This window comes from Mus caroli, chromosome 12 (assembly GCF_900094665.2).
Source record: "Mus caroli chromosome 12, CAROLI_EIJ_v1.1, whole genome shotgun sequence".
In the NCBI taxonomy this organism is placed as follows: Eukaryota; Metazoa; Chordata; class Mammalia; order Rodentia; family Muridae; genus Mus; species Mus caroli.
This window is the reverse complement of record NC_034581.1, coordinates 22673403-22681713: the sequence shown is the minus strand read 5'-3', so window position 1 is coordinate 22681713 and position 8311 is coordinate 22673403.

Below are 8311 nucleotides of genomic sequence, written 5' to 3'. Positions count from 1 at the left end.
ATAAAAGATTCAGACCACTAAGCCTAGCTCAAAATATAAAAATAGTTTTGTGAGTCCACACATATTATGCTTTGGGGACTGAGCCTGGGGCCTCATGCATGTGAGGCAAGCCGTCTAACACTGACCCCAGTCCTCAATATGGCTACTTTTAATAGTACTTCCAATCAATCTTGCATCTAAAAACAAAAACAAGAAGACAGAAAAAAGACATTTATGAGTCATCAGAAAAGGCCAAGAAGGCCCTTGTCCAAAGGAGGGGCTCTACAAGTCACTTAAGATGTCTGGAAGCCATGCACGGAGAGGGAAACTGGGAATTTCTGAGCTACTTTTGACCTAAAGGCTATTGATAATTAATAATTACCACTTGAAGTAGTTACCACAAGTGACTACTTGAAGGAGCATAGTTTGCATAAATAAAATACAATATAAATGAGTTCACAGTGATGTGAAGATTTTTAGCCATGATTGTAAATTGAGATGTGGTTACAACCAGATTTTCCCATATACAAGGCTACACTTGAATGAAGATTCCCCCCACCACCCCTGCATAGTAGACAAAGCTCTGTGTCTCTCTCCTCTAGAGCACAGCTATAGGCTCAACCACATTTACCTGGGAAAACATTTCTTCATGTTGTCCAATTTGCTCCAAAGCAAAGGTGTGACTACCTGTGCATCTATCTGTCTTGTTACTGCCACGTCTTCATTCTTAGCTTCCAAAGGTATTCATGACTGCAAGTCAAGATGCCTCTGTGTCTGTTTTGTGCATATTGAAGCCACATAGAAGGCACTTTCCTTGGCTGCTCTGTTGAACTAATGGCAGATGGAAGGCCTGACTGTGTTGAAAGCAGTGTTACTTCAGTGTGAGGTTCCAAACACCTGTGAGATAAAACAAGTCATCTTTATAGTAAGAGCGGATCAATGAGGGCTTTGCTGTGTGTGTAAGAAAGGAATATGAGTCTATGGTCAGAATGTGCCACTTTAGACATGCATTCTAGAATGTTCCTCCAGGGCTTGGGATGAAATCTGCAGACATTTTTGTTTGGAGAAGTCTCTAACATGTGATGTTTTCAATCCCACAACAAGGAATGATATGCATTCTTTGAAAATCACTGCTTTGGTGTATAATAGATAGACTGCAATTTAATAGGTACCAGGGGTCAAGCCTTAAAACTTATCTGTTGTTGGTTCAAACCATGGGTTAGCTGAGACATCTTCATATAATAATGATAACAAACAACAACAACAACAAAAACAACATCAACAGCAAAAGCACATCTATTGCCTGGTTTTCTTAACTATTCATTAGATAATAAAATATCTTGTGTAAATATTGTCTGCACTCTTTTGGCCAGATTTCTGTCTGGTTTTATATCAGTTTCAAATAATTTCCATCACATCAGATCACTCACCAACTGTGAGTGTGCAATGAGAGGGTGTGGCTCAGAGCTTGGCTTTCTTTAACTGATGGTTTTGTTCAGTGCTGCCTATGGTTATATTGAGGGCAGAATCAAGATCAACCCCATAGTTCCATCACACCTTTTTCAGCCCTCATGTTCACTTTTTTATGGAAGGCATTGATAAGTGTTTTGAATTCAGTATTTCCAGTTTTGCATTTGTGATTTGTGTTTCAGTTATGCTTTTTGTCTTGCATGGTCTTCCATCCAGTTGTGTTTTCCACCAGCCTCTAAAGCTGTCACCTTTTCATCTGTGGCTTCTTCCTTTGGCTTTTGATCTGCTAGGACTTTTATACATTCTTCTCAGGGGTATCCTGGGTCCAAGGACTAACCATCCCATCTATCAAATATTGAAAATGCACACAGACCTTTCCTTCACCTGCAATATGCACAGGGTTTATTTACGGTTCGAAAATGAAGCAACTGCTCACAACTGTCTTGGTGCTCTTTGCTTTCCTAATGGCTCCTGGTTTTATTCTGTTTTATGTAAATTGGGTCACAGATGTTTTATTGCTGCGGAATGCTTTGAAACTATTTCATATGTTCAGTGGGAAAAGAAGCCTCTCAAAATTCATGCTGAAATAATTAAGCTTTTTAATTTCACTGTCAAGTTATCAGAACAAGTGATGAATCTCTCTTTATATTGCCTGTCTCTGTACACATGACTTCTCCCTCTCTGAGATACTGAGAATTCTTTTCGGCACCCCACACAGGCATTCTGTTTAGCAATGTCTCAGACAGGCTTACCCTGTGCATCAGTCCTGTTCCTGGGAGCAGGCACAGGCTGTTCTGCAGGTCTCTCAAATGGAGACCAAAAGATCCATGAACTCAATTGTCTCTCCCCCATTTCCTTTCAGTCCCAGGACTACTAGAAGTGTCAGTCTGCCCTAAAGACATGTTTTCTATCTTTGTGGATGTGGCCGAATTGAACAGGCTTCATCTTCCCCACAGTGAGGTGGACACACAAAGGGAGGTTTATGCTAGACCAGGTCAGCTCCTGACTCCATGGGCTTCATACCACTCCTTTATATATAGGATCCTCCTCCTATGTCAAGAACAAATAACTTGCAGGAATGATGGCTCACATCTGTAATTCCTGTACTCATCAGATACCTGCAGGAAGATTGCCTCAAGTTAGAGGTTAGTCTAGATCACAAGTGAGTTTTGGAGAAGACTGGGCTACAGCACGAGACTCTGCCTCAAACAAAATCAACCAACCAAAAATCCCACCTATAACAAAAAACAAACAAAAGGAACTTAAGATTATTCTAAGAACTCTCTGGAATATAAGCAGCCACCGTATCTGAATGTGTGAGATAACTGAAGGTTCCATAAATGTTGGCCTGTGGACTCCTTTTCCATCCAGAGATTTGTTTTCTTAGAACCAGTTCAGGCTGGTATATAACCCCAGGTCCTGCACTGTTTATAGGTCTTAGGTGTTCCTTCTTCTCACTTCTTTTCAGCTGATGAGATGTCTGTAGTCCTAGCTTCCTGGCGTCTCATTAGAAGAGACTGATCTCAAAAATTAACAGGTTCTCACAATGTCTTAGGACAGGGCTAGCTGCTCTCTTGACACAGATATGCCATGACTTACATCAGAAAATTGAGCAAGTGGTTAGCTGCCTGACCAACCAACTCTCATTCCCCCCCCTTCCCTTCCTTCTCATGCGCTCTTCAGCACTGAGTTCCTCCCGGATGTTAAAGCAGGAGTTGGTAAGAGCATTAGCTGCATAGTTCAGAATAAATGTGGAAACTGCTGTGGGCAGATGGTTTCCGTTCTTGTCTTTCTTCTGCCATTGCCCCAGAGCAGAGACAACAGCTAGATGAAGGAGGTCATTTGTGTTTCAGTGGAAAGGCAGCTCTCTGCAGTCTGGGACTTGGCAGTTGCCCCAGGCATTTGTGATTGTCACAAAGAGAGAGATGTGCTGCTGGTACCTAAATGTGGGGAGCCAAGGAGACTGCTTAACCATCTTGAGTATGCAAAGCAGTTCAAACTTTCCAGCCCCAGCTATGCATGGAGTAAAAAGTGGGCAAATGCAGGGCCAGGCTACAACCATCCCTCCCAAGTCCAACCTCTAAGTTTCTACAATGACCTAAACCAGCACCATTGGTTGCAGGACCAGTACGCAGACTCAGTGGGGAATGTTTCCATTCAAACCAGGACAGCATGGAACCATGCATGCCAGTGGATTACTCTTCAGAAAAATTGCAGATCATTCCCTAGGCAAAACCATACACTATAAATATATGTTCTTGGGTAACATCCCATCTCCCTGTGAATTCTGTCTTTTTTATTCACACAGCTCTGCACCCTGCCCTCCCTGCTTCCTTGATTTCCTCCTGCTCACAGTCATCCGGGCATTATTTGTCTGCATATATGCACAGCTGGACCACACTGATGCCAATGTCCAGCCCGTGGAATAGCCTCTTCTGACAGGTGAAGAGCAGCTGTCTGGAGAATGTCAAAAGATTTTCTAGGCTCCCCTGCAGTGCTGGCCTCAGAGCTGTCATGTGATCTCATAGCAAAACAATAGGAAGTACTGTCTTCCATGTGATATAGAATCCAAGGGATAATAGAGACTGATAAGCACTTTTTAAAAGCCGTAACTTCTCTGACTCACTCTGGGAAGTCCTAACATTCTCAGGTATTTTTATGTTGACTGGAGCAAATGACACCTTCTGTTTCTTGAAAGCATTTTGGGACACCATATATATGATGATCCAGTTTGGTATCTGGAACTTTTCAGCAGCTTCAAAGCTATGCTGCCAAGAGGCAGAGAGGTTATAGGACTGAGTATGTGCTGGGTTACCTGGTTAGTGCTATGCGCTGGGTTACTCAATTAGTGCTGTGTGTTGAGTTGCCTGGTTAGTGCTATGTGCTGGGTTACTCAATTAGTGCTGTGTGTTGAGTTGCCTGGTTAGTGCTATGTGCTNGGTTACTCAATTAGTGCTGTGTGTTGAGTTGCCTGATTAGTGCTATGTGCTGAATTACCTGGTTAGTGTTATGTGCTGATGATATACTTTTCAGCTATGATGATATACTCCCGTCTCTGTCTTCTGTGTGATCCTCAGGAAACATTGCCTGCTCAGTGTCTACCTTCATCCAAGTTCTTTGTTGCAGCCTAAGTCCTTGTACTAAGATATGAGAACCTGGATATCTTGACAGATCTCATCAACCTGAGATCCAGACACCAAAGATCAAATTTGTGTGAGAACTGACCAAAGTCTTCTCACCACTGGTCCTAGTGGGAAGATGATTCTGATATCTGCATTGGAAGCTGCCACAGTGCCAGGAGGACCTGAACCTGGCTGTATATCATAGTTACATCTTAAGTTTGTTAAAACAGCTCCTTTCCCTATCTTACCCTGGAGTAACATTAAATTTAAATCTTAGAGGGCAGTGAAAAACAGTGGGTATTTAACATAAAATCCCTAACTGATTTTTCACTTGGTCATCTGATTTTAAACACACCAGTATTCATTACATTTGATCTGGGGTATTCAGAAAAAGACCACCATGTCTGTGTGGTATCTGCAGAGGCCAGCCATCTTGGCATCTTGCATTGTTCCCGAAAGCAAAGTAACTTGCAATTGGTGCCACCTCCTTTTGTTTATGTTGTGAATAACAGATGTAGGAAAGCAACATGACACATGCTTGCTTAATGTGATCAAGGCAATTATTCATTTATTCATCTCAGCTCAGTGCACTGATGCAAACTGGCTCTGTAGATCTTACAGGCATGGCCTTTATGAGTGTGTAAACAGAAACCCGTGTCCTGTGTAATAAATCATCTCCAAGCCCCCGTCACTGTGCCTCCTGATGCAGTGAGCACTGATGAGGAAACAGAATATGAAAACTGATCTCATGCTATGAAAATATCAGCGTAAGTCATCCAAGAATAACCAGGACATAGGGTTACCTTTCTGAATAGCTGTCCTGCAGGTACCAATGCACAGAAACTGCAAAAGCAAGAGGAAAGCACTTCTGTTGTCCTTACGGCCATTCAACTAAATGGCAGGAACACTGTTTCCTGGAGGTTGATATCTGGACTGGGTTCTGGACAGATGCAGATTTATGGCATCTTTTTTTCATTGAATTAACTCATTTACATCAAATGCTTTCCCCCTTCCCTGTCTCCCCTTCACAGAGACACTCCCTCCATCCCCCCCCCCTTCTCCTCAGAGCACCCCAGTATCTTGCAAACATTGGTACATCAAGTCTCTGCCAAAGTAAGCACATCCTCTCTCACTGAGGCCAGACAAGGCTGCCCTGCTGGGGAATGGTACCACAGTCAGACTTTAGGGAGAGCCTCCACTCCAGTTGTTGGTGGGACCTCAAGCTGTACAGCAAATCAATAGTGATAAAAACTGCATGGTATTGGTATATAAGAAGACCCAGAAACAAACCCACACACATAAGGACACTTGATTTTTGACAAAGAAGCAAAACCCATGCAGTGAAAGAAAGAAAGCATCTTCAACAAATTCTGCTGGTCTAAGTGTATGTCTACATGTACAAGTAAGCGAGTAGTTCCATATTTATCACCCTGCAAAAACTCAAGTCCCAGTGGATCAAAGACCACAAAATAAATCTGGATACACTTAATCTCATAGAATTGGGACATAGCCTTGAATGCATTAGTACAGGAGGCAGTTTCCTGAACAGAACACCAATGGCTCAGGCTCTAAGATCCACAATGGATAAATGGGACCTCGTGAATCTGGAAATCTTCTGTAAGGCAAAGGACACTGTAAGTAGAACAAAAACAGCAGCATATAGATTGGGAAAAGATCTTCACTAACACTACACCTGGCATAGGGATAATATCCAAAATATATAAAGAACTGAAGAAGTTAGTCTCCAACAAACAAGATTTGTGGCATCTTATTCAAAAATCTAAGATAAGGACAAATACAGATTGTGATATAGCAAGGAAATTTTGTTCAAAGCAAAATAATAATGCAGGTCAAATATGCCACCAAGAGGAACAGAGTGCCACGTGAGTTAGAGAGTGTCTTAGGTCTCTGGTTGGTGCTGAGGAGGAGGGGGAGCCTGTGGATGTGGGATATACAAGAATTGTTTTCTTCTTCCACTGACACACTTGAGCTGCCTAGCCTTTACATCTGCTTCTTTTACTTCCCATGACGCATCTAACTTTAATCATATACATGTTCCATCACACATAAGGACAAGACTGCAACTAGGGTTTAATACTATTCCCCTAAAACTTCTCTCAGATTATTGCCACCCCTCTCTCTCCCTTCTCCACATCCTCTTGTATACCCTCACTACTTCTCAAATTCATGACCTTTTCTTTCAAGTATAGGCGTGTGTGTGTGTGTGTGTGTGTGTGTGTGTGTGTGTATACCTTGTGAGTCCATTTAGTATTGTTAGTACATGTTTATGTGTCCACATGTATGTACATGTGGCCGTTTGGGATTGAATAATTCTTTGGTGGGCTCGTTCATTCCTAGAGAAGACTGATCCTCCTCTCTCAGCAGCCATGGGTTTCCTGTAACTCTCCATCTAAGGGTGTGGCCCCTTGAGATTTCTCCCATCTCTATTGGCATGTCCACTCCTGTTGGCACTGTGTGGATCTTATTTAGGAGACTCTATTGTTTGGATGTCATGGTTGCACTTTTCTATCATAGATAGAAGCTGATTTTTTTTTCATAAGGGAGAAAATTTACCTGTGTATAAAAGTCAAGAGAAGTCAGCAGAAAAAATAAAGCTGTTTTGTTTTTGCTTGAGTCTGAGTATCTACATCCCAAGTTGCCCTGGTTGGTCTCACATTTAAGAGGTCAGCTTATCCTCTCAGCTCAGATGCTCAAGTATCTGGGACTACATGTACCCAGCTGAAGAAGAATATGAAGAGAAAGGAAAACTAGTGATAAAGTAAACATCAAGTCAGGCCTATGGAATAAGCTCTAGGGATGAGGAAAAAGAGCACCCCTCAAAAGGCAGCAAGGACAGGACCAGGGACCTGCAGTGTGGGTGATCCTGCATTTGCTCACAACTGAAGGCATGAGGCAGTCCACATATTGTAGATGGTTCTGTGATTTTTGTTTTCTATAATGCATGAGGATGGCTCATTGGTGGAATATGAAGAATGGGCCACTAATTATGATGGACCCTAGCATAGTGGCAGAAAGCAAGGATTCCATGTGGTGCTGACAATGTCTTGGACCAGAATGCAAGACATGACATGTTCTTGTAATGACAAACTGAGAGGGGATAAGAAGACACATACTAAAACTGTGAAGTAAGTCAAATAGAGAAGGAATATCTGGGCTTCAGAATCAGGGGTTTAACCTTCAGTGAGGAGCAAATTATGGAGGTCTGATGGTTCCTCATGACCCTCACATATAATCACTTTACTCACATAGCTGATATTTGCACAACTGTGTATTTCATTGGTTGCTTGTTCCTGCCTCTGTGATACTCTGGAACCAAGGTTAACCACAAACTCTTTTATCATAAAAATTAGGACTTTACATTTCTTTTTGAAGCATATATATATTTACATATTACATGCATATACTCATTTATAGATATAGCCATATATATGTATATACACACACATACATACATATATAGGGATGGATTTTGAGATTCTATTTACATATGTTCAAATATGTCTAGATTATTTATAAAATGTACATTTATTTTAAGTATATAAAAGCGTATTTTAATTTTAACACTACTGAAATTATATACAAGAATAGACAAGTGACATGACAATTTCCCCCTGATAACTGCACTTGTGGAGAGCCGTGCAGCGAGCAATCGCTGTGGAGAGCTGTGCGTGTGCCGCGAACAATCACCATTATAAGATGGCGCTGGCCTCCGCTGTGAC